The 24,213-nt window shown below is 37.6% G+C and overlaps 1 pseudogene; it reads left to right on the top strand.

The window, feature by feature from the left end:
• Positions 1-1,121: 1,121 nt before the first annotated feature.
• LOC149140566 (polyadenylate-binding protein 2 pseudogene) lies at positions 1,122-17,719 on the top strand (annotated as a pseudogene).
• Positions 17,720-24,213: the final 6,494 nt, after the last annotated feature.

Here is a 24,213-nt window from a genome sequence, read left to right on the forward strand (position 1 = left end):
GGATTTGATCCTTCCGAAACTTGTTTATCTGGTCTCAATCTAAACTAATAATTTATTATTAACATATATCTAACTACCATAAATATAAAAATGTAATTAATTTTTATGTTATGTTCAGTTTTAACTTGTTGAAAAACTAGATTATTTTCATGGAATCCCCTCACCCTTAACTTACGTGTGTGATCTTTTAAGCATATTTATCACTTCATCAAGGTCTTTTATTGCCTTTTCACATTATCAATTTAGTACTTTAATATTTTAAAGCACTAGTACCGAGCATTCCTCACTCTATGGATATGTTTTAGAGTTGAAGCATTAGCCCCCTAAGCATGGGGTAGCATATATATATATATATGATATTAGGTATGTCATCTTTTAAGGTCATTGGATCATTTTCATTGAGTCACCTAATCTTTAATTTAATTTAGGTGTGTGATTTTTTTAGAGATGTTTATCACTTTGTAAATGTCTTTTATTGCTTTTTTATTATGGTTATTAATTTAATTCATTTTGATATTTTAAAGGAGTAGAAGTCGGCATTTCTTTATTTTATGTATTCATTTTATATATATATTTTTTAATTTGGTTATCAATGTCTTTTATTGCTTTTTTATTTTGGTTATTAATTTAAATCATTATGATATTTTAAAAGAGTAGAAGTCTGCATTTCTTTATTTATTTATTTATTTATTTTTATTTTTTTTAATTTGGTTATCAAATTGATATTCCAAGTTACTAGTTTTGGGTATTTCACTCTATATTAAAGTACACGCTCTTATATATATATATATATATGGCGAATGGGTAATTTATTGGAGTAATGTGGTGAAAGAACTAAAAATATCTCACTAAAATTTGAAACCAGGTAAAAGAGATAACATCCATTATAGCATCTGCACAGAAAAACCACTCTAAAGAGAGCAAGACCAAAGAGACACCACCTGGAAGTCCACATTGACAAATCACACGACCTTTCAGTTTGCTTAAAAACATTTCCATCCATGGACGTCGGTTGTGGCAAACAAATACTTCCGTTAATGTTGTTCATTAAAACTATATAAACCCATCTCCATATTATAGAAAGACCTGCACATGACAAAGTTACCCAAGACATGCTAGCAATGGAGGAGCATGAAGTGTATGGTGGGAAAATTCCAGAGTATGAACCAGAAGACACTGAAATGGGCATTAATGAGAAAGAGTTGGATGTGATGAGGAAAAGGCTACAAGAAATTGAAGAAGAGGCAGTTGCCTTGAGAGAAATGCAGGCCAAGGTCGCTCAAAAAATGCAGATCCATGTCGTGCCAGACCCTGCTAACTGTTGTGGATCAAGCGAGCAGAGAAGAAGCGGATTCACGTTCTATTTTTGTTGGAAATGTTGATTACTCCTACAGTCCAGAGGAAGTGCAGCATCATTTTCAGTCATGTAGGACAAGTTTGGTCAGCCAAAAGGGTTTGCTTATGTTGAATTTCTGGATGCTGTCTCTGTTCAAAATGCACTTCGTCTGAATAACTCTAAACTTCATAATCGGCAACTGAATATTACAATGAAAAGGACAAATGTTCCAAGAATGGGGCAGCACCGTTATTGAGGTCGAAGGTTCAATCCCTATGCTTGGCCTTATTATTACGCCCCCCCTCCAATTTATGGGTATGGGTATCGGTATGGGAAGATGTTAAGATAGAGGCGCCCCATATCTTTCTTCCCTCCCTCTCTTGGTTGTCTTTTCCTATTCAATTGGAGTTCTCATATTAGATGTAGAGACTACTTGCTCCTCAGCCTCCTGGAGGGTATTCTCTGTCCATTCCAACTGATTCTTGAACTGTTCTATCTTAGGCCTAGCTGTATGATGATATGGTGTGAACTTATTTTCCACCCTGAGTTTGGAGATGACTCCCAATGGGTCATATGACCAAGAGAAACTAAGAGAAAATTTCATTTCCTTTAGCAACTTATCAACTTCCTCCCCTGTTGCCCTGGTATTACAAATGAAGGGACCAACTTGAGCTTTGAGCTTAAATTGCGATTTCTTTTTGGAAGCTACAAAATGTACTTCATCTGCATTCAATCTTTGCCTCAAGTACTCCAGTGCAAAGATTCTAATAGGGAGGTACTTTGGCAGTTTGTAGGGTGGAAGCTCACAACCAAAAACCCTAATTTCTATGTAGTTCTGGTAGCAATACCAATCTCTTGTTGCAGCTTGATCTATGAACTGAAGTTCTTTGACAATCTCTTCACTGATCCTTGGTAATGGAGTGCTACTCATAAGGCTGAGGGTTGGATGAATAAACAGTTCTATGAACTGCTTATATGTGAATTCTTCTTTGTCCTTCATCCCCATTGAAGTCCAGAAAATCACTGATTGTGGTGAACCTTCTTCATCAAGTTTCTGCAAAGAAAATGGGAATTTGTTCCCCTGAAAATATATAAACAGATACACAAGTACTGAAGCATACGTGAATACTTCTTCAGTGTTAAATTTGACAAACTTCTCATGTATGGTTTCAACTATGAAATGACTTAAATCATAAATAACAGTAGGCTTAGAATCAGAAGAAAACATAGATAAGAAACCAAGGATGGCTTCATTGACAGACTGATCAAAGTGATAACCAAGCAAATAGGGCATGATAGTAGTAATATGCCTGGTTCTATCAGGAAACATAGATGAATCATAAGGGGGATTTTTCTTTGGTAGAGGACTACCAATTTCTAAAAATAGTTCCAGGGTCTAGGATCTCTTGGTAAAGTCCAATTTGTTATAAGATTCTATCAGGTTTTCATGAGAAAAAGGATGAGTTGGTGTAGTGGTAGGGGCCTGCAACATTTTCTCAATTGAATCAGTGTTAATAGGATAGAGGATTTCTCCAGTAAGTGAGATAATGGCTCTCTGGCTGGGATCATAGGATTCATGGCATTTTCTCATGAACTCTAGAGCTCTGTGTATTTGTGGAAAAATATAGTGAGGTAATTGGGATTCCCATAGTCCAATTTCATCACTCTGATCAATTAGTTGTTCTCCCCGCCAACAATAAATTTCAAATAAATCAAATTGAGACGAAGTCTCAATGATTTTGCAATCCTTTTCAACTAATGCAGTATGGTGGAAATCAATTTGTGGTTGAATTAGAGGATTTGAAACTTCTGTAATTGCTTTTCCCTTGGGAGGCATTTTGTCAAATGAAACTACAGACTGTAAATGACAAAATGGTAAAAGGAGTTACCAGAGTAGAGACAGGGAACTGACAAGTGGACCTGGAAAATGTGCTTGCGAACAAGACAAGTGGCTGCTAGAATGTCGGATAATGGCTGAGCTATTGAGCAGGTGGGCTTGAAAAATACTCTCGGTCGCAGAAGTTAACTGTGTAACCTTTGAAATGCATGACACAGTGTTTATGAAGAGAAAAATGGAGTGGGAAGGTGGCGTCGAATGTTTGAAAGTTCCTTAATTATCCAACGGCTTAATTAACAGACATTTGGTTATAAATGCGTGGGAGCATAAATGAATGGGCAATGGATAGGCAGCAGACGATTGGACGGGAAATATGAAGTGAATGTGACGTGGAGGTGACATTCGATGGCAGTAATAGCTATGAAGGATACCACGTTCAGGGGTAAGACGGAGCGGTTTGTGGTTTTGGGATTTTTAGTCCAGAAAGACTAAAAGGTACTTTTGTGGTTTATATAGGTGGTATTAAAGACTGCCCATTTTGCCCCCTCTTGATAAACTTTGGACGACGAATGAGGGCCAAAAGGGAGTGTGGGCCGTATGATTGTGGAGGAGTGTGCGGGATGAGAGGTGAGGTAGAGGGAGTTTAACGTGTGAGCGGGGAATGAATGGTGGGGTCGCAATATGATAGGCGAACGCGACGGTTGTGGGTTTGGGTGTTTTAATGAATGAGGTGATAGCATATGAATTAAATAACATAAAGTCTGAACTTTGGTTATTCGAAAAATGACGCAGGAGGTCAATTGAACAGCAACTGAACAACAATTGAACAACAACTGAACATCAATTGAACAACAACTGAACAAAAATTGAACAACAATTGAATAGAAATTGAACAACAACTGAACAACAATTGACTCTACGCCGTTGATCTCCTCTCTCCAGATCTAACGGTCAGCAGTGACATCGTAAATCGCACTTTCCTCTGCCCAATGTTCATTCACTCACGAATGATGCAATGCGATGTTGATCCCATGGTCAGAAATCAACATTCATCCAACGGTTGACAGCGGTATCACACAGGGAACTTGTGTGATGCCTACCCACCTTCAATGTTTTGATCTTTAGGAAATAACCATTTTATCATCTCAAACTTTCACATTTCTACCTACCCTTCTATTCCTAACATTTTTACTTATCCTTCCAGAGTGCATTTGAACTAGCATCCCAATATTTTATTTTTATGAGCAGTCTATCTCTATACCTTATTTCTTCCATTGACTCATATTAAACTTTTGAGCCAATTTATTTTCCACCTATGAGAATTAATTTAAAACAAATCCAAATATGATGCAACTGTATAATTGGATAAAATAACCTAGTGTGGCAACTAAACAAAATGCACACAACTATTATTTTTCAAAATGAATTTGGAACAAAGTAGTGGCATTTAGATTTGCAACACTTTCAAAGTTGATTTCTTTTTCTTTTCTATCTAACCTAACATTTTATTTTGCCTTCATTTTTTAGGGCATCTACCCTAACATTTTCTTTGATATGTACATATTTATCAAAATATTTTCCTAACATTTTTTATTCAATATTCTTTTTGTCCATAACCTATATTAACATTTTGTAAATACATTTTCCTTTTTTTTCTAATTTATTCTAACTTAACAAAACCAAAAAATGCTACAACATTGGCTCCAACTGGGGACTACTTTCTTCTATAGAATGCAGAGAACCTGCAGATCCATGTGCCTTCTCCTTGGGCTATGGAGTCCTTTGCTGTAAAAAATCTCACTGATAGCTTAAAAAGTAAAAGAAACATTGTTTTTACAATGAAACGTATTCCAACTTCTCAGTATTGGATGAAATGTTTGAGAAACCTTCCATTTATAGGATAAGTGGAATATAGTCCCTCAAGATTTTGTAGCACAAAAGTGTTGTTACCCTTTACTTCAGCAATTGCTAAAGGACCAAACCATAGGTTATCAAACTTACCATGCTTTACCTTTTCCTCCCTCCTGGAATCCCATATTAGAACTAGGTCACCTTCCCTGAAGTCACCTTCCTTGAAGTCCCTTTCCCTGGCTCTTCTGTCAAACAGGATTTCCATCTTATTCTGATATTTCTTCAATTTGTATTGAACTTCATCTTTGTTTTCATTTAGTTCAATAATATAATTTATCCTTCTTGAAAAATCATCAGTTTCATTTGTTGAGTCTTGCAAGAATTTTAAAACTAGGAAAGCCAAGTTGGTGGGAAAATTTGCATCTTTCCCATAGACTAACTGAAAAGGAGATTTCACAGTGGATCTTTTTGGAGTTATTCTGTTTGCCTATATTGCATAAATTAAATGAGAGTCCAAACTATTTTTATGATCTTCTAGCGTCTTTTTTATTACCTTTACCAGAATTTTATTTGAGGATTCAGCGAGGCCATTACCTTGAGGGTAGTATGGAGTTGAATGATGTAACTGAATCTAATATTTCTAGAAAAACTCAACCATTTTAACACTAGAGAATGTTGCTACATTATCTGTGACAATCGGAGTTGGGCAACCAAACCTAGATAAGATATTTTATTCAATGAATTTAATTACTACTGAATCAGTAGCATTTCTTACCGGAATTGCTTCCACCCATTTAGTGAAGTAGTCTGTTGCTGTGAGGATCCATCTGTGCTAATTACTTGAAGTGGGATGGATCTCTCCAAAAAAATCTAATCCCCATTGAAGGAAAGGTGCTGAGATTATTGATGGTACTAATGGAAGAGCTGCTAGTTTTTGCTTACCAAAAAACATCTGACAAGGAACACAACCTCTGACCTTTACCCTTACTTGCAAGAAAAATGTTGGCCAATAAAATCCTCTCCTTAAAATCTTGTATGTTGTTGCTCTTTGAGCATAATGTCCTCCACAAAATATTGTATGAAAATGATCAATGATTCCTTCAGTTTCTAATTATGTTAAACATAATAACAAAATATTCAGTGGATCTTTCCAGTACAAATTTGCATTTATGATGTAGTGCTTGAGTGCTTTCAATTTAAGATTTTTACACTAGGCTTTGGAAAATGATGCTGGGCATTCAAAATGGAGCAGAAAATTTACAATGTCTTGATACCAATCTGACAATAGAAATTTGTCATCAATATGTAAAGGGCTAATCTGATCTGAAGGTAAAGGTTTTTCTAGATTCTTTTCTTCAGGTTAAAGAGAAGGTTCTTGTGGATTCTCCCCTTGTAAAATTTGGAAAGGTTCTTGTGGAGTCTTCCCTTGTGTAAGGACATAAGGTTCTTGTGGATTCTTCCCTTGTACTTCTAAAATAGAATTGATTCCAAGAACTTTCCAATTGGATTATGCTAGAAGCTTGGCTAATCCCTGGTCTTTTAATAGCTTTGTATTTTTGATAGTTAGATCAAACTCAAGTATTTGATTGATCCACCTACCTCTTTTCCCATCAGTGTCAGGTTGAGTTAAAACGATTTTTACAGCACCATTAAGAACATAAGCAGTAATAGGTGAATGTAGGACATACATCCTGAAAGATTTTAGGGCTTGAATGAGGGCATAGGCTTGCTTCTTGATTATGTCATACTTAAGCTCGACATCTCTCATAACCTTACTAAAAAAGGCTATGGGCTGGTCATGGGAATCTTCATTCTTTTGTAATAGAACAGTAACAAGGGTTGTTTCTGAGATAAAAGAAAAGATACTGAATGGTTTAGTATAATCAGGGCTGGCCAAGGTGGGAGCTTCGGAGATAGCTTTCTTGATCTGATCAAATGCATGCCTGGAAGAGACAATCCATTTAACTTCATGATCCTTTCAGAGCATGTCAGTTATATCTTTTACAATCTCTGCATAATTCAGGATGAATCTCCTTAAAAAATTAATCTTACCCAGAAAAGCTTGAATTTCTTTCTTGTTTCTAGGTAAGGTCAATGTTTCAATGGCAGACACACGCTTGGGATCAATTACCACTCCTTCCTTTGAGATTATATGGCCCAATAATTTTCCTTCTTTGATAGCAAACAAAGACTTTTTAGGGTTCAATGATACCCCAAACTTCCTACATCTGTCAAAAACCTTGATCAAGTTCTTTAGATGTTTCTAATCAGATTTAGAAAAAACAGTAATGTCATCAAGATAAATAACTACAATTTTTTACCTGACCCATAAAAGCCACATCCATAGCTCTTTGAAATGTTGCTCCTAACACTCGTATGTTGGTGGGCAATTTGTTATCACCAAAAAATTGATCATCTAGCCTAATTTACTAGATGGATCAAAGTACACTATGTAAGGCCAATTTTACCATAGTAAAGTTGCTTTCACTGTGAGAAACTTAATAAACCACGTTTGTTAAGTAATTTATAATTAAACCCATGAAGAATAGTTAAATAAATCACTATTTATTTAATTATCTTCTAGGAATAATTAATTAAACCATTGTTTAATTAATATTCCTTGTCATATTTGACCCAGTTATGAAAAATAAAAAGATAAATCATTAATTATCTTATTTTTCTCTAGGAATAATTAATTAATCACTAATTAATTATTATTCCTTGTCAAGTTTGACTAAATCCCTTAGGAATAATTAAATTAATCATTATTTGTTTATTATTCCTTAACCATATTTGTTGAGATGATAGATAAATCATTTATTTATTTATTATTTCTAAATAAAAGTCGCATAAAAGTTTAAATACCTTTTCCCTACTAACCAAATATAATAAAATATTCCAAGTGGTTATTCCAAGAATGGAGTTAGTAATATTTTATTATTGCTCATTATTCGAAGATAATTCAATATTTTGTTATAAATAGAAGGATTTTCCATTCATTATTCACTTTTGATTATTTTCATTGTTGCAATCACTGTTGTGTAGAAATTTTGAATAATTTAACACATATTCAACAGAGATTATCCTGATCATGTACTATTGCGGAATACATACACAATACATAAGCTCCTCTACGTTGATCATCAATATAGCAGCATCAATAACAATAAAACATCAAGAGCATTCACACATTAACACAGTATGTATCCTGGGGAAAGCATCTCGCTAAAAACCCCAACTATCTGTATATTAATGATTGAGTCATGTAACATTACACAGCATAATACTTCTCACAAGTATCTCCACCTCTGTTACACACAATACAGCTCAGATCTGATCTCCAAATCTCTTCCACTGCTTGCCTGCCTCCACTGCTCAATACCTGCTCAAGAACTGATGAGAATGGCTCACCAAACTCGTTTTTCACCTGCAAAATAGTCACTCACTCTTTGTTGGACGTGAGCACAAGCTATAATGTGGGCAAATACGTGAGCAAACTCATTGGCATACTCAATCCCTTGATTGTGCAAGATCTGGTGCACAACTATAGTCACAACTGATAGCAATCTGATTCTCTACCACCTGTCCCTGTTGAAATGAACATGCACTGACATGCAACTGAGTTAACTGATGTATTCATTAGTTGTATTATGAGTTAATAACTTGTGAATTAATTAATAACTAATTCACCCAACTCATCTCTAGTCTATTTGCCAGTTAGACTAAATACAACCAGTTTAACAAAGCTAAACTGAACACAACTCCATCAACTCCACAATCAACTCCACCAAACTCAACTGATTGAGTTCTAACTGAAGTCATGCATGCAAAAACTCAACTGACTCATAAGAAAAGCATATTTCCTTCTGACAGCTGCATGTGCCACCTCTGTAGCTCAAACTGAAGTGCTCCAAGAGAATAAGATTAAGTTTATAGTCCAAATATTATTGTGAGATAATAATATTTGACTTTTCTATTTTTGACAGCCAGTCTAAAAATAGACTTTGATCACTCACTCACACTTCATCAAAAATAGAAGTCCATCTATTTTTTCCAACTTGATCAATCATCCATAAACAACAACCTGCAATCCATAGACATGATCCATATGTTTAAAAATAGACATAGTCTAAAAATAGACTTGCGCCAAAAATAGCCTGTGGGCCCACTTAGTGAAGGCGACTCTTTTCACTAAGCTCCATCATCTTGTTGCAATCTCAACATGTTGTAACTTTGATTATTATCACTGTCGCACACCATTTTTCTTCCATTTGAGTTCCCATTGAGCTCAAACTTTTTATTTGTTGGGTTTACACATTATAGAGTAGAGAGACTCTACACAAGCTGAAGAAGTTTGAGGATAGCTAAGAACCCATCCCATAGAGGGGGATTGGTAACATTTATTTGTTCCCTTCACAGGTGTTATAATAAAATCTATTCTTTGTATATCCAGTTTCCATTAGATTATTGTAGTTATTATTGTTTCATTTTTTTGTTTAACTATGATTGTGGCATAGATTAGGACTTTGGAAGATTTTGTTTCTATCAGTTGCTACAGATCTACAATGTTTAGCATCCATTTATATTGTTGAAACATTTTGTCATCCACAGTCTTAAGTGTTTCCTTTTCATACATACTCGAGGAGAAAACACTATAACATGGAGTTAGCCTCCTAAATTTTAAGAAGATCCAGTTAACTAGTTATGTTGACTTTTGTTAATTAAAAAATATCTAGTTCAATTCCTTTATTAGAAACTCACTAATTTTAACCATTTGAATTTCATTTAAAAGGAGGAACAAAGCCACAAGTTTAATCATTATTTTTGTGAGCACGAGTTGGTGAGACCAAGCAATAGGAAGCACAAGTTTGTGCATGGAGATTGTGAGAGGAAGAGTGTGCAAGAGAAGCTTGTGCACAGGTTGCTAGAGGGAAACAAAGATTAACAGTCTTGTAAGGATTTCAAGCTTATAAAAAGTAGGAAAGACACATGTATATTTTATATTAAAACAATTATTATGAAAGAGATATATTGGTCAGTTTTTTTATCAATAAAATTCCCATCAAGCAGAGGGTTTTCCCAGTTGGGTTCCCCAGTCATTCAAAAGATCTTCCATGCAGGATATTCTCGACCTTCTATGTTTAAGGATTGTATTCTTGCAGTCCAAAAATGTCATGCTTGCCAAATTTACAATAGAAATATGTGCCCCTCCTGTTACTCCCTATCCAATAGTCAATGTCGATCCATTGGAATAATCACAATTGGTTCTTGAAGATTTGGGGAAAATTCACTATCAGAGCTCTCAAATGGTGAACAAACAAAAATGGTAAAAATGAACTATTTTTTTACTTTTATAACAAAAAATGGTCTACGTTAATAATATTTTTACCTAGTTGTTTAAAATTTCAAATTTTTGGTCATTTTATGTTATTTTTGAGCGGATATAGTGAGCTTCAATTTACATGTGCAAATTATAGGATAGTTTTTAAAAAGTGAATCATTTTGGCAAGAGCATACTTTCTATTAATTTTTCGGCTCTTTAAACTAATAGCGAAAAATAAACCTTCTGGAGTTACCTTTAAACCCTTTTCTAACTCTCGAAATATGAAAAGATTGTCGAGTAAACTTGTTTCTTTCATGCTCGTAAAAGTATATGAAGAAATGTCTGCCTAATATAAGTTTACCCCTTTTACAGACTACATAGACTATTTATGAGAAAATTATACTTTGATCAATCATGGTTAAAAGAGTTCTCCCTTGTATCATTTTACACTTTTTCGTACTTGGGGGACTAAATTTACAAAAATTAACACTATGGAGTTTTCTTTTATTTCTTTTTCAAACTCTCTAAATGTGAAAAAGAAGTCAAGTTACCCCTTCACTGGACTCGTAAAATGTCAACAGTGTAGGACTCATCAATCATGATGAGATCAAACCACTCCTTCCTAGGGTTTGTTAAAAATACTTCGAGGTACTTATCTGAAGGATAATCTTATACTACAAGCATATGCTATCCTCCTCAAACTTGTATAAAAATAAAGAGATACTTTCCAAAAATGGTGGGGAACATTGGGAAAACAATGTATAGAGTCAGTGTTTGGCAATAAGTTGCTCTTGAAAATTACACTCCTTCACTTTCGTGTTTGATTGGGTTGGGAAATACACTTACCTATCTATGATCACACCTCCTTGAAAGTCTTCATACTAGTTTTTAATCCCATACTGAGTAGGTGATGTCAACTCCATATAATGTCGTCAATATGTTCAAGAGAAGTTCAACCTTAGTGAAAATATTTTTTAGTACTTATAGCTCTCTTTCACATCAACCATCCCTAATTTAGTCCTAAATTACTATGTTTTTCATACTCAAAATCTTGATACCTTTTTCGTGTTGTTGATGGGGATACATCAAGGCCCTCCTACGACAGGTCATTTCCTATCGACTTAAACACATTATCTATGAAGATGAATTATAAACTCGCTTTAGTGCCTTGCAAAATGCATGCATCAATGCCATTTCTTCTCACTTTTGACAACAGGTTCACATCAATGGCTTTCAATCAGAAGATTTTATAAGTGTTTGAATTCAGATTTTTCATTCACAATTCATAGACTGTGCTAGTGTACCTTGAGGGCCATTGTCATTATTGGTGGTTCCTCTCGCACCTATTAACAATCCTCATCATTGACTGGTAATCAGATGGTGTCTACCAAGTTTAAATTCAACACATTCATTACATGGTTAGACTCATATTATCGAGTGGTAGTGATGAAGACCCTGAATCTGGTTTCATCCATCCAGGCTGCATGGAGTTTTCATGATTAATGTATAGATCCGCACTGTATAATGGTGACTATGTTCATATTGATTCAATATGAGCATGGATCCATGATGTATATCTGGTCGCCATGACTTTGATTCATTTAGATGGATTTTTTCACATTTCCATACTTAAGTTTAGAATTATTTGTTGAAAATGCAACAAGAAAATCCTAATTTAATTTTGTCCTTGAATTAAATGAGGGATAAAATTGTAATTCCACATCACATGACAAATTCTGTTAGTTAACTAAGTTAATTTGACTTATTTGGCTCAGTTAAATTGAGTTGATGGTATAAACTAAGTCATGTAGAGTGTCACCTACATTGTGGAGCCTTGCTTGACATTATTTTGAGTTGTAATTAATTAATGCGGTTTAACTGAGTTAAAGTTAGTTAGACTAGCTCCAACTGATGGAGGAACTAGTAGGAGGTCAGACAGTTGGGTGTTGCTTCACGCGTTCTGTTATCACTCAGGTTGTTCCCCAAAAGCAGTGGAAAAGGGAATACGGCCGAGGTAACCACTAACCAGTCTTTTAGCTGCAGATTCTAGCCAACCTGCAACCAGAGAGGGCTCTCTCTTTATGATTTAGCTTTGTTTTGCTATATGTTAGGCTAGTTATGAAGTGCAAGTTTTTGTTTAGTGTTTGGAAGGTGACATTCAATAGAACAGGGCTGCAAAATAAGAGAAGTTCAGACCATTGGGTTAATGGAGTCAGTGAAAATGAATTTTGGGGTATGGTTTCTTAGGAAAAAGGAGGAACTACAGAGCAAGATAATTAAACATAGAACAATTTTCAAGCTGGAATAAGATGAAATGAAGTTAGGGAATGAAAGGCAATTAAGAATCTTTCATTATGCTAACAGAGGGAAAATGAATAAATATTACCAAGGAGCAGTTAAGAATTCCTTAATTATATTTAGAGTGTAAGAACCAGGGAGACAAGAGCAGTCAAGAATTCCTGCCTATGCTAGTCCTATAGAAAACATAAAAAATGACAAGAATTGAACACAGTACAGTAAAGTAAATTTTGGATTATTCTTTTTTCCTGTAATTTAGAGCATGATATATAGATGATATATAAGACACAGGGATAGTAAAACAAGAGTTAAAAAGACTTATTGATCCATGAGGTAACACGAGAATTCTGTAACATATTCTTATGCCATTAATTCCACAACCAGCGAGTTCATCAGCAAAGCATTTCAGAAATCTTTATTCAGAAGAGTTCTTAAAATTTACAGCGCAGGTCCAAAATGATATTCACCAACCAACCCCCAATACATCTCTAGGGGAGGTATTTATACAAAAGGAGTTACAAAATATCTCATAGAGAAAATATCAAGCAATAAATTCATCCATCTACTTCTTCAAAGGCAATAAATGACATTGAAAACAGAGCGCAATGAATGTAGGAGTAACTTCCGCTGTACTGGCTGCCTTAGGTGGTCTGCTGTATTTGACTTTTTGACTCAACAAGTCGGTTGGTAGCTGTCTCTTCAATTTGCGTTCCTGCATTGCTGTCACGGCCCTGTCTGTCATCTGTGCCTAATTCTACTTTAATGCGTTTGGCATGAATTCCTTCCTGTTGTTTTCATTTTCTGATAGGTATCCCATGCATTTGAATTTGATTTAATGCAGATGATCAAGAGAAAGAGCATCAACACTACCTTGGTAAAACCTCCAACATGCTCTGCCACCATTGGTCTGTTGGCAACTGGTGTCTTTGTAATTTTATCAATATTTCATCAGCTTCAGTATACCTATAAAAATTGGGTTGTACCTCAAAAAGATGTGTTATTTCATGCTCAATATAGAACAGATTTTCCAACTTGTCATATAAGATTTGTCTAGAGGGAGGTACTATGTCTTCTGAAGTGCTTGATGATGTTGTGATCTGATTGGCAACATATGTGTTTACCCTGTGAGCATACTGTTCATGTGTCAACAGCCTCTGATTGCTGGTTAACAAACTGGGTAGACCCCTTTGCTGCAAGGCTGTAAACTTTTCTGTAAAAGCATTTATTTCTACTTGCATTTCTTGACATTTTCTCTCCATATTTTGCACAAAATTCTTCATAGTTAGCACCTTTTTAATTGTCAAAATTGTACCTATTCTGTCCTGAATATCTAGAGCTGCTAGTTGTTCTCTAGTATGAGTATTCAAAAAATGAATTAGTCTATTGGCCTGCTCGGGCATGTTTCTCAATAATTCTCTGGCCTTTTGAATCTCCACTCGAGCTATTTCTATCAATTCAATTTGCTCGTGGATGGTCTGTATTGATCTCCATTGATCAGTGATGGACTGGCCAATCTTAGTCCACAAAATTGTTTTGATTTCAGACAGAGTTTTATGAAGAGTCAGATCTTTCTCCAAAGATTTTACCTTATTTTCCAAGGCCTTTATTTCTCTTGTTTTCTCAGCCACAGTTATTTTTGATTTATCATAGCTTACCTCCAACTTGGCTAGTTTTTCTTTGGCTTCCTTTAGCTCTGCCATTTGGAGTTCTAAGGCCTTTATTTCCTCCATCATCTTCTCCATGCTCATGCTGGCATCTGGCACTATTTTTGTTGCTGGGGTTGAAGTATCTGTGGCTGATGTACCTGTTGTTGATGCTGGGGCAGTGGGGGGGACTGCTGTTGTTGCTGTAGGAGGAGCAGTTGTAGCTATTGGGGCTGTTTGAGCTGGCTGAGAGGCCAACTCTCCCTGTTTTTCCTGCAATGCTTTCTCCAAAGCCTGCTCTATTTCACTTAGCCTTTCATTCATTTTTATTAACAAGTCCATCATGTCTTCTTCTTCTTTTTCTTTCACTGTCTCTGTGGTCTGCGGATGCATAGTAACTGGCAATCTTAACTGCTTCTTGAGGGCAGCTATGTCATCCTCCTTTTTCTTTATCAGTGCTTTTATTGCCTTAGGGTCCTTGGGATTATTTCCCAGCTCAATGATGATTTCTTCCAAGGACTTTATCATTTTTTCCTTGGCCAGAGAGGATACCCTTTCCAACTCTAATTGAGCAGATGTATTGTTTAGTGAATTCTGTAATTGCTGAGCTAGTATGGCTTTATCTGCCAAAGTGGAATAAACCATTTCACCTGTTTGTTTGTGCAACTCAACCTGGTCCAAAGGGTGAATGTCTTTGGCCAGAGCCTCTAGATTTGTTCTAATATAATCGGCAGCTGACTGTGGCTGCTGCACTGTGGGCTTGAAATGACTCAAGATCAATTTCCCTTCCTTGATATCATAGGCAGACATCAATCTCTGTTGTTTGGCAGGAGTCATTTTGAGGAACTGATCGTAAAGCTACATTCTTATTGGCTCATTTTGTGCCTTGATCTCCATGAATGGCCTCTTAATATCAAAACTTTGTTTGCTTTGTGGCCGTGCTGATGAAATTTCCATAATAGGTTGCTTTCCAAATTGTTGTCCATGAGAACTGGTAGGTGATTCTGTCCCTAGGGAAATTAATGGGCTGGCTGCCCTTTCACTTCTTGGACTTTCAATAATCTCCTCAATAACTTCCTCTTCAGGTAGAGGATCCACTCTCTGCCTTTTTGCTTCTTGTTGTTCTGCTAGCCCACTTATTGGTGTGTCCTCTTCCCGGTCCCTTTTTCTGCCCTTCTCCTCATTGAGAGGAGTCTGCAATGCTGGAATCTCTGGTGCATGGGTTTGGGCAGAAGGAATTTTCCCTTGGCCTTGCTGCTGTGATGATGTAGGTTGATCTGTGACCTCTTGTTGTTCTGAATGCATCACTTCTTTGCCTTTGGATGTGCCTACAGGAGGAGTATCTTCTTGGGTAGGTTGTTGTGCAGTTGTAGCAGAGGATGTGCCCGCTCCAATGTGTTGAGGCAATTTGAACGAGACCTGTCCAAAAGAGTCTAGGTCAAGAGTTTTTTCAAGGTTTTTCATTGCCTGCTCCATTTTCTCTTCCTCAGTAATCTGTTCTACCAATGTGCCTTCTACCCATTCATCTTGGTTAGCAAACTATTCTATATCAGGGATTTTACAATGTTCATAGCATGATAGCCTATATTTTATCTTTCTATCATGGATAAATCCCTATGGGTCATAGGGTACCCACCAGAAACTCCTCTTTAGTTTGAGCTGTTCACTTAATATATGTTTAGCATCTTTCCACCCTTCCTTTTTGTTAATGATGAGGGGGCCTAGTTGGTTTCTTAGCTTGAGCTGAGCCTTTTTCTTGGCCTCATAAAAATGAGTCAAATCTGAGCTAATAAATTTCCTAAAGTACTCAAGGGAAAACAATCTCATAGGCACATATCTTGGCAGCTTGTAGGGGCACAATTCACAACCATAAATCCTGATTTCTGTGTGATTTTGGTAAAAGTACCAATCACCTATTTTGTAGCTTTTGGACAGCTGCAAGATTTTCTGCATTTCAGCTGTGAGTCTGGGAGGGGGACTTCTCATCAGCAGAGATGAGACTGGATATATGAATAGATCAATGAACTCACAATAAGTATAGGGAGATTTATGGACTACATGGAAGACTGGGGTCCAAAATATGATAGATCTCCTTTCTCCTTTTGCATCCAATTTCTTGACAGGGAACTGAAAACTATCTGTTTGATAGTATAAGAACAGATGATATATATAGGCTGTATACTTGAAAACTCCTTCTCTATTTAGGCTTATGAATTTTTCATGGATTTTGTTGCTAATGAAGGTAGAAAAGTCAAACTTGATGGCAGGAGGGTGTCCTGGAATAAATATAGACATCAGGGCAAGAATGGTCTCACCAACATACTCACTTGTTCTGAAACCCAGGACATAGGATATCATGTCAATGATAGTTCTGCCAACTTCATTGAAATAGACCTGGTGAAAAGGAGGTGAGTCTCTGGGCTGGGAGTTTGGCCTCATGAATAGCTTGGCAATTCGGCCTATCTTTGTAGAAGATAGTTTGGAGCCTTGGTCCAGCAAATACTTCATAGACAGGGGAACCAGGGGCTGATTAGGCTTGAAATGAAACATCTCATTGATTGAGTCAGAAGTGATATGAAACAGGACAGTGCCATTTGGGGACATGACTGCCCTTTGAGTAGGCTCATAGTTAGCACAGCACAATCGGATTATATTTGGAAATACATTGACTGATGGAAGATGATATCTGGGCAGATTGGACTCCCAGATGCCATAGAGGTCAGTCTTGTTTAGATAGTTGTTTCTAATTTCACAAAAGGTTTGCACATGGTCTTTGATACCCCTTAGGTCTTGTATTTGGAAGTCCCTATCAGCTAGGGGCAACCATTCCAATTCCTTGTGTGGTGCATTCAAGGGGGCAACATTGAGGGCTACTGGAGTCTCCATTTTCAATCTTCTGTGATTTTTTTTATTTGGAATTTGGGCTTTCACAGCAACAGTAGGTAAAATATGAGTTTCTGGGGCTTTCTGCGTGAATTGCAGGTCGAATTGAGCTTGAATTTCAGCTAAATGGAGGAGTTTGCAGAGGGAGACAAGTTCTGAGAAATTTCTCGGGAAAATGGGCCGAACAGAGGTTAAAATGCAGAGGTTCGGGGGCAGCAGTGTGTTTTTAGTTATGGAACTCTGGTTTTTTGCAAGGAATGGATAAAACAGGTTATTTTTGCGGAAAGATGTGAAAAGCAGGGATAGCTATGGCATATTTCTCAGGAGCTGTCGATTGGATTTGCACAATTCTTTGGTTTGACGGATTTAACTCAGAGAAAAACCGTAAATACACATGGTTTGGGAGCAATTGAGTAAATACCTGGTTTAATGGGTGCTCTGTGCAAAATGCAGGTGGTGGGCCGAGCTTGAAGACTGGTTTGCAGGCTGGAGTTAGCTGGGTGGCGGACTGTGCAGTGAAACAGGTATTCTGGTTGAAAATCGCATGAACGCGTCATATAGCAGAAACAAACGAAAATGGACAAAAATGCCCTTTTCACGCGAATTTGACAAAAAATTCAGTTTTGGCGGGTCTTTGGCGTGCTTTGGTTGGCTGACGTCAACATGACGTCATCTTTTTCGGGTAGCGGGGGTACGGAAGTCGACTTGGCAGTGACGTGGCAGACACAGTGGATGATACGGAGGCGGGGTGGTGGGTGACGTGTCTGCTGACGTGAGGTTGACGTGAGCGGGGCGGGGGCATAGGTGGTAAGCAGTTTGGCCCCCGCACCGCCTTTGGGCCTGAGTGGTTTTGTCAGAGGGGGCAGTGATCATGCCGGGCGCCTAACACCTGTCTTCTGTACGGTGACAATACCACCCATCCCTCGGTCGCTATCGTTTGGCATTTGGAGGCTCGCGATATGCATGTGCGCCGTCCGATCTGGGGGATCGGATCCGACGGCTGGTGGCACGGTAAACTGGCAGAGGAGTAATGTACAGGGCCCGCTATAATATTTCAATGTTTTTTAATGTTTTTGCGAAGAATTGTAATGTAATGTGATTTTTGGTTTCGTGGGTTGGTTATTTAATTAACCAAGTGTTAATTAAATCCCATGGTATATGTACGCGGCTAGGGTTATTATAAGGTTCCAAGTGAACCTATAATTCCCGAAACATTATGGTATATGGCTATATTAAGCCGAGGGTTGGGATATTTAGATTTTTAGGGACTTTTTATGCTATTTTATGTATAATAGGAACGGGGAAAACTTTAAATGGGAGCTATATAATAAAGTAAAGCGTTAATATGGTTTTGTGGATAGAAAACGCTAAGTTTATAAGGTAATAACTTAGGTTTTTAGGGAATGGAAGTGAAAGAAAGATTATTTTTACACAATAAATGTGGCTTGTTTTGGCTAAGTAAACACAGAGTTCCAATTAGTATTTCTCATAAAATGAAATGAACTAGGGCCATTGAGCAGATCCCAATGTCCTTGAGGGGACGTTAGTAAGTGTTCTTGGGGAAATGAGAGGGGAAATTAGTCATGCTCCACCTGAACTATAATCACCTTGCCATGGTATTTGTGATACTCATGAGATAGATCATATTCAATAAGACAAAATTGATCACCAACCTGCTTCTGCAAAATCCAACTGCCTACCTAGCCTAATATACCTAACATTTTTTTCTTCCTTTTGATTGGGTGCATTTGAACTAGCAAACCCTTTCTCTTTTGTTTTCTTTCAGTTGTCCTCCTATCTAAGTCTGCCCTTATCTCTTCTAGGGGCTCAGATTTAGCTGTTGAGCACCCTTGCTTCTCTACCTAGCTAATGATCTGCCAAGCTTGAACTGTTGGAACAGATCTTATTCTCTAGTTCTACAACAAGAAATTTAAACATGGACTGGCCAAGATTGAGCTGTTTGGCCATCCATCAGTTGTGGTAAAAGCCAATTGATTACACACAATGGAATTCTTCAAAAATGACATAGTAGTGCCATTTCAGACTAACACACTTTCCTGGTATTTTCTGTTGGGGTTCATTTTCTTTTTTCTTGACCATTTCAATCTTCTTGCCCTTTGATTTTTCTTTTAGGGCATACCCTCTTTACATTTTTAAATTTTTTTTTTTTTTTGAAAATATGGAACCTTTGCAACATGGAAAGGATGATCATATTTGGCATTTCCACAGTCAATCATGAAATATGACACCTATTGGTATAAGAACCTAACATGTTCAACCAGTTAATTGGTGATTCACTCATAAATAACTCATGCATGTTGGATATGAGAGTCACCCAATTGAGATTCGAGTTCAGGGACAATTTACTATCAGTTGTATAATCATCTGAATTGTACAGGTGGTTCATGAAGTCAGAGGAAGGCCTATGATGGATTGCACAACTCCAATTGAGGAATTTCCTTAATTAATAGGGGCTAATTCCCAAGGAACAACAAAAGGAAATAGGGAGTTGGGAAAGCGAGAAATTAGTTAAGTATTGGCCGTAGGCTTGTCTGGGAATCTGTCAGATAGATAGAGATAGTGCAAAGGTTTCTCAGGCTTGAGAAAAGCATTGTAATCTTCTAATATTTTTTGACTAATGCAATGTACAGATAGGAGGGTTTTTTAGCTATGAATTTCCCCATGAAATCATTGTGTAATGTGTTGATTAATTCTTTCTCTTGCATGCTTCATGATTTCACGAATTGTTTCAACTGATGAGTAGAGTAGATTCAAGTCTATTTTTTTAATAAATTACAATTATAAATTTGAATCTACAAGGAATTTCTACATGGTGTCAGAGCAGAAATCACTCTAAAAGAGGAGAATACGAGTTATTCTTTTGCAGGTGAAATCGAATTTGCAGTATCATTCTTCAGAGTTAGTAGGAATCCATTCTATGGATTGAGACTCAAATATGCCCTTGAGGGTAGTGAGAACAATATTGCTTGGAAGGATAGGATGGAGGTAGTGTTGGAAGACAACGAGATAAAGGAATTCACAGACATTGATATTCCTAAGCCAACTGATGCTCAGGATCTGGTAGAGTAGAGAAAATGTGTTGCAAAGGTGAGAAGGATTATCCTAGAAGGAGTTCAAGGTCATATTATCTCAAACCTCTATGGTAAGGACACTCCATATCAAATGTGGAAGGCCTTGATAGACCTGTTTCAAAACAACAGTGACCCGGGAAGCTAGCACTGAAGGACAAGCTCATAAAAATCAAGATGGAGAAGGGCGACACAATACCAAAGTACTTGACCAAGTTCACCCAATGTTGGGATGAGTTTGGAACTGTTGGTGCTACAATTGATGAAGATTATTTAGTTAGCCTGACACTTTTATGGTTTCCCAAGAGTTGGCACAACTACCAAGATTTGGTAAATGGGAGGGAGAAGCTACCAGAGTGGGAGAATTTGTGGCCTGACTTGGTGCAAGAAGAGAATCAGCAAAACACCAGAGATGGAACCTCATCCAAGCATGATAATGAGGAGAAATGTGCCTTGGCTGGAAAGGTGAAGAAAGGGAAAGGGAAATCATCCCATTCCAAATCATATTCTAGTCAGGGTGGCAAGAAGAACTTTTAAAGATTAAAAATTTTCACTATCATGAGTCGGGACACTATACCATGAAGTGTCTACACAAAGAAGGTCGAAAATAATCCCTCAGGAGGAGCAGTAGATGAAGCTCTTGCTTCATAATTCAAGTTCAATTTCACCTTCATTGCTTTCATGGTGACATCAGTGATGGGTAATGTAGCCTCATTCCATATGACTGACAACAAATAATTCTTTGGTGACTTGGAGGAGAAGGACCTCTAGATGCACATCTAAATGGGAGATGATGGAGGGTATGGCACGACCAACATCAATACTGTTACTTTTCAGAGGGAGTTTGGTTCTCCTCTCACATTAAAATATGTCGTATATGTTCAGGGTTTGAAGAAGAATTTGGTTTTAGTTGTTATGTTGGAGGACCATGGCTACGATGTGATATTTAGAAAAGGAAAGGCTTTCCTTCATCACATAGCCTTAGAACAAGTGAAGCAAATTGGGTTCAGTTGAACAACCTCTACAAATTGGATGTAGAAGACTATGTTGCTTTGAGCACAAAAGCAGAGAAGGTGCAGAGCTCAGCCATTGGTGAGTTGTGGCATAGAATATTAGGTCACTTCCACCACAGAGGTTTGAAGATCATGTAACATATTTCTACAGGACTTACAAAGGGTACACTAGTGAAAAGAGATGCATGCAAAGGATGTACATTGAGGAAGTACACCAAATCCATCCTTTCAATATAAGGATAGTCGAGAGCAAGCAATCCTTGAAAGAGTTCACTCAGATGTGTGTGGACCATTCTTGACAACCTCAATGACCAAGCACATGTACTATGTAATATTTGTAGATGATTTCTCATGTAAGTGCTAGATTTTCTTCATGCAAAAGAAAGATAATATGTTATCTAAATTTTGTGAATTTAAAGCGCTTGTTAAGAAAGACACTGGCAGGTAAGTGAAGGCTATCATGAGCAATAACAATGGAGAATATGTGTCAAATGAATTCAAGAACTTCTATCAATCATAAGGAATTCAACGAGAGTTAATAGTACCCCATAACCCACAACAAAATGGGGTGGATAAAAGGAAGAACATAGGTATTGTGGGAGTTTCATGGGCGATGTTACATGATCAGGGCCTATCATTTCACTTGTGGGCTGAAGCACGCAACACAATTATATATATGAAAAACATGAGTCCTAATGAGATTCTTGGGATGAGTACACCAGAAGAATATTTTTCAAGTAAGAAACCAGATGTGGCACACTTCAGGATATTTGGTTCATCATTTTACTGTCATGTTACGAAGGATGCAAGGAAAAAACTAGAGCTAGCAATTGAGTTTAAAATCGATTTTCTGTTTAAAATCATCTTTTCTGTCGTAGTCTTCGGAGAGATCTTTACAACAGGCTATCATGCGTGTCAAACGGAGATAATATGACCAAGTCGTGACCCCAGGAAATTGACTATCTAACTCACCCCAACGGGGCCCATAAACTCTTGGTGTTACATCTCCTCGAGTTAAGGATTTGGTTGTTTAGGGTTTTCTCTTATTGTTCAATAATAGAAAGGCCCTTGAGCCTCATTGTAAGGCAGTTCAGAGGCATGTAGCCACCACATATCTTCTCAGAGATAAGCTACCATCGCCCTAGCTGGTTTATTTCCATTCCTGTTTGTAAGCATAATTCATTATTTTACATTAATGAAATGAAGTATTATTTCCACTGCACCTCTGTGTTTATGGTTATCTCTATAATTTGTTGCATTCCTATTTAAATCTGGATCAGTGGTATCAAAGCGGTCTGCTTTTTTTCTCTGTTTTTATTTGCATGTCCCCAATGAGGTCGGGATAAAAGGAGTTAGGGCTTGAACTGGTCGAACCTTTGCAAGACCATCCTCGCAAATCCCGACGGACTCCCATGGCTGATGAAAACAAAGATGAGGGGGCAGGAGATCCTATCAAAATCTTGCTCAAAGAAGCTCTTGAGCGACAAAGGAACGCGATGATGGACAACTTTGCCCAGATCCTTCAGCAGCTACCCAAGGGCGACAGATCGGCTTCCAACAGCTACTCTCGAAACACCACATCGTTTAAGGTACAAGTTAATTTTGAAATCCCCATATTCGAGGGTCAGATAGACGCAAATGTCATCGATAAATGGTTAAATCTACTAGAGGGTTATTTTTCTGTTCATGATTTTTCCATTCGGGAAAAGATTATTTTCGCTCTTCTCAAAGCAACGCCCCACGTCAAGGATTGGTGGGAAACCTACTACGAGCAGAAGGATGAAAGTAAAGTCTCTCTATTTTCAGCTGCACCCACTTGGAATTCATTCCAAGATGCTATCAAGGAGCAGTACTACTGTGTTGGAAGCTATGAGGATCAATACATAAAGTGGACCATGCTGCGGCAAGGAAGGGACCAAGACGTGCCAGAGTTTACCAATATTTTCCATACCCTTTGCACAAAGTTGGGTATCAAGGATATGGAGTAGCATTTGGTACTCAAATACTGTAATTGCCTGCACAAGTACATCCACGAAGAAATAGAATTCCTAAACATCTCCTCACTCGGCATGGCATATCGATATGATGTCAAGGTCGAGAAAAAGTTTAAAAAGAAGAAGCAGAATTTCGATCCGCGAATCTGAAGCAAGGGAAAGGTGCCCCCAAACCACAGAACAAAGGACAAAGCCAAGGTGAGGCGACCCAAGACAACCCACCAAAGATGCAAGAAAATAACAATGCCGCGAAGCTGAAAAAGGACATGGGAAAGTGGTGTGAGTTCCATAAGAGCTCCACTCACAACACAAGTGAGTGTCAGGCAAAGAAGTCACTCATGGCCAAGATAAAGGTTTCAGAATCAGATGCATGTTCTGACTCTGAGTCAGAACCTGACAAGGGGAATGAAAAATGGAAGCAGATTATCGATGCAGAGCCCAACACCACTGTTTCCACCATGAAGATCCAGAAGGATGAACCCGAAGATCGAGAGGAGGAGGAGCATCTCTTCCACTCCTAGATGTGGGTGAAGGGCTCCCTGCTACAGTTCATTGTCAACACCAGGAGCCAAAAGAACCTCATTTCCGTAGAGGTCATGAAGCAGCTGGGCTTACCGACCATAGCACATCCACAACTGTACACCATCGGGTGGCTTCACCAAGGATGGGATCTTCGTGTGAGCTAGAAGTGTCGCCTTCCATACAACATCAAGCCCTTCACAGATGAGGTATTGTGTGACATTACTCCCCTTGAAGTTTGTGATGTATTATGTGAACAACCATACTTGTGGAAGCGACATGCTGTGTATGAATCAAGGCCCCGTGCTATTATTGTTACTTTGGAAAATAAGTTGTATAGGATACCAAAGGTAGCACCGCCTACCGCCATCTTTTGGTTACTACAAAACATTGCGTTAAGCTCATTTCCAAACCGAGAAATTTGTTT

This window comes from Pinus tabuliformis, chromosome X, assembly GCF_031772625.1.
Source record: "Pinus tabuliformis cultivar Carrire ecotype Pingquan chromosome X, CPIR1, whole genome shotgun sequence".
Lineage (NCBI taxonomy): Eukaryota > Viridiplantae > Streptophyta > Pinopsida > Pinales > Pinaceae > Pinus > Pinus tabuliformis.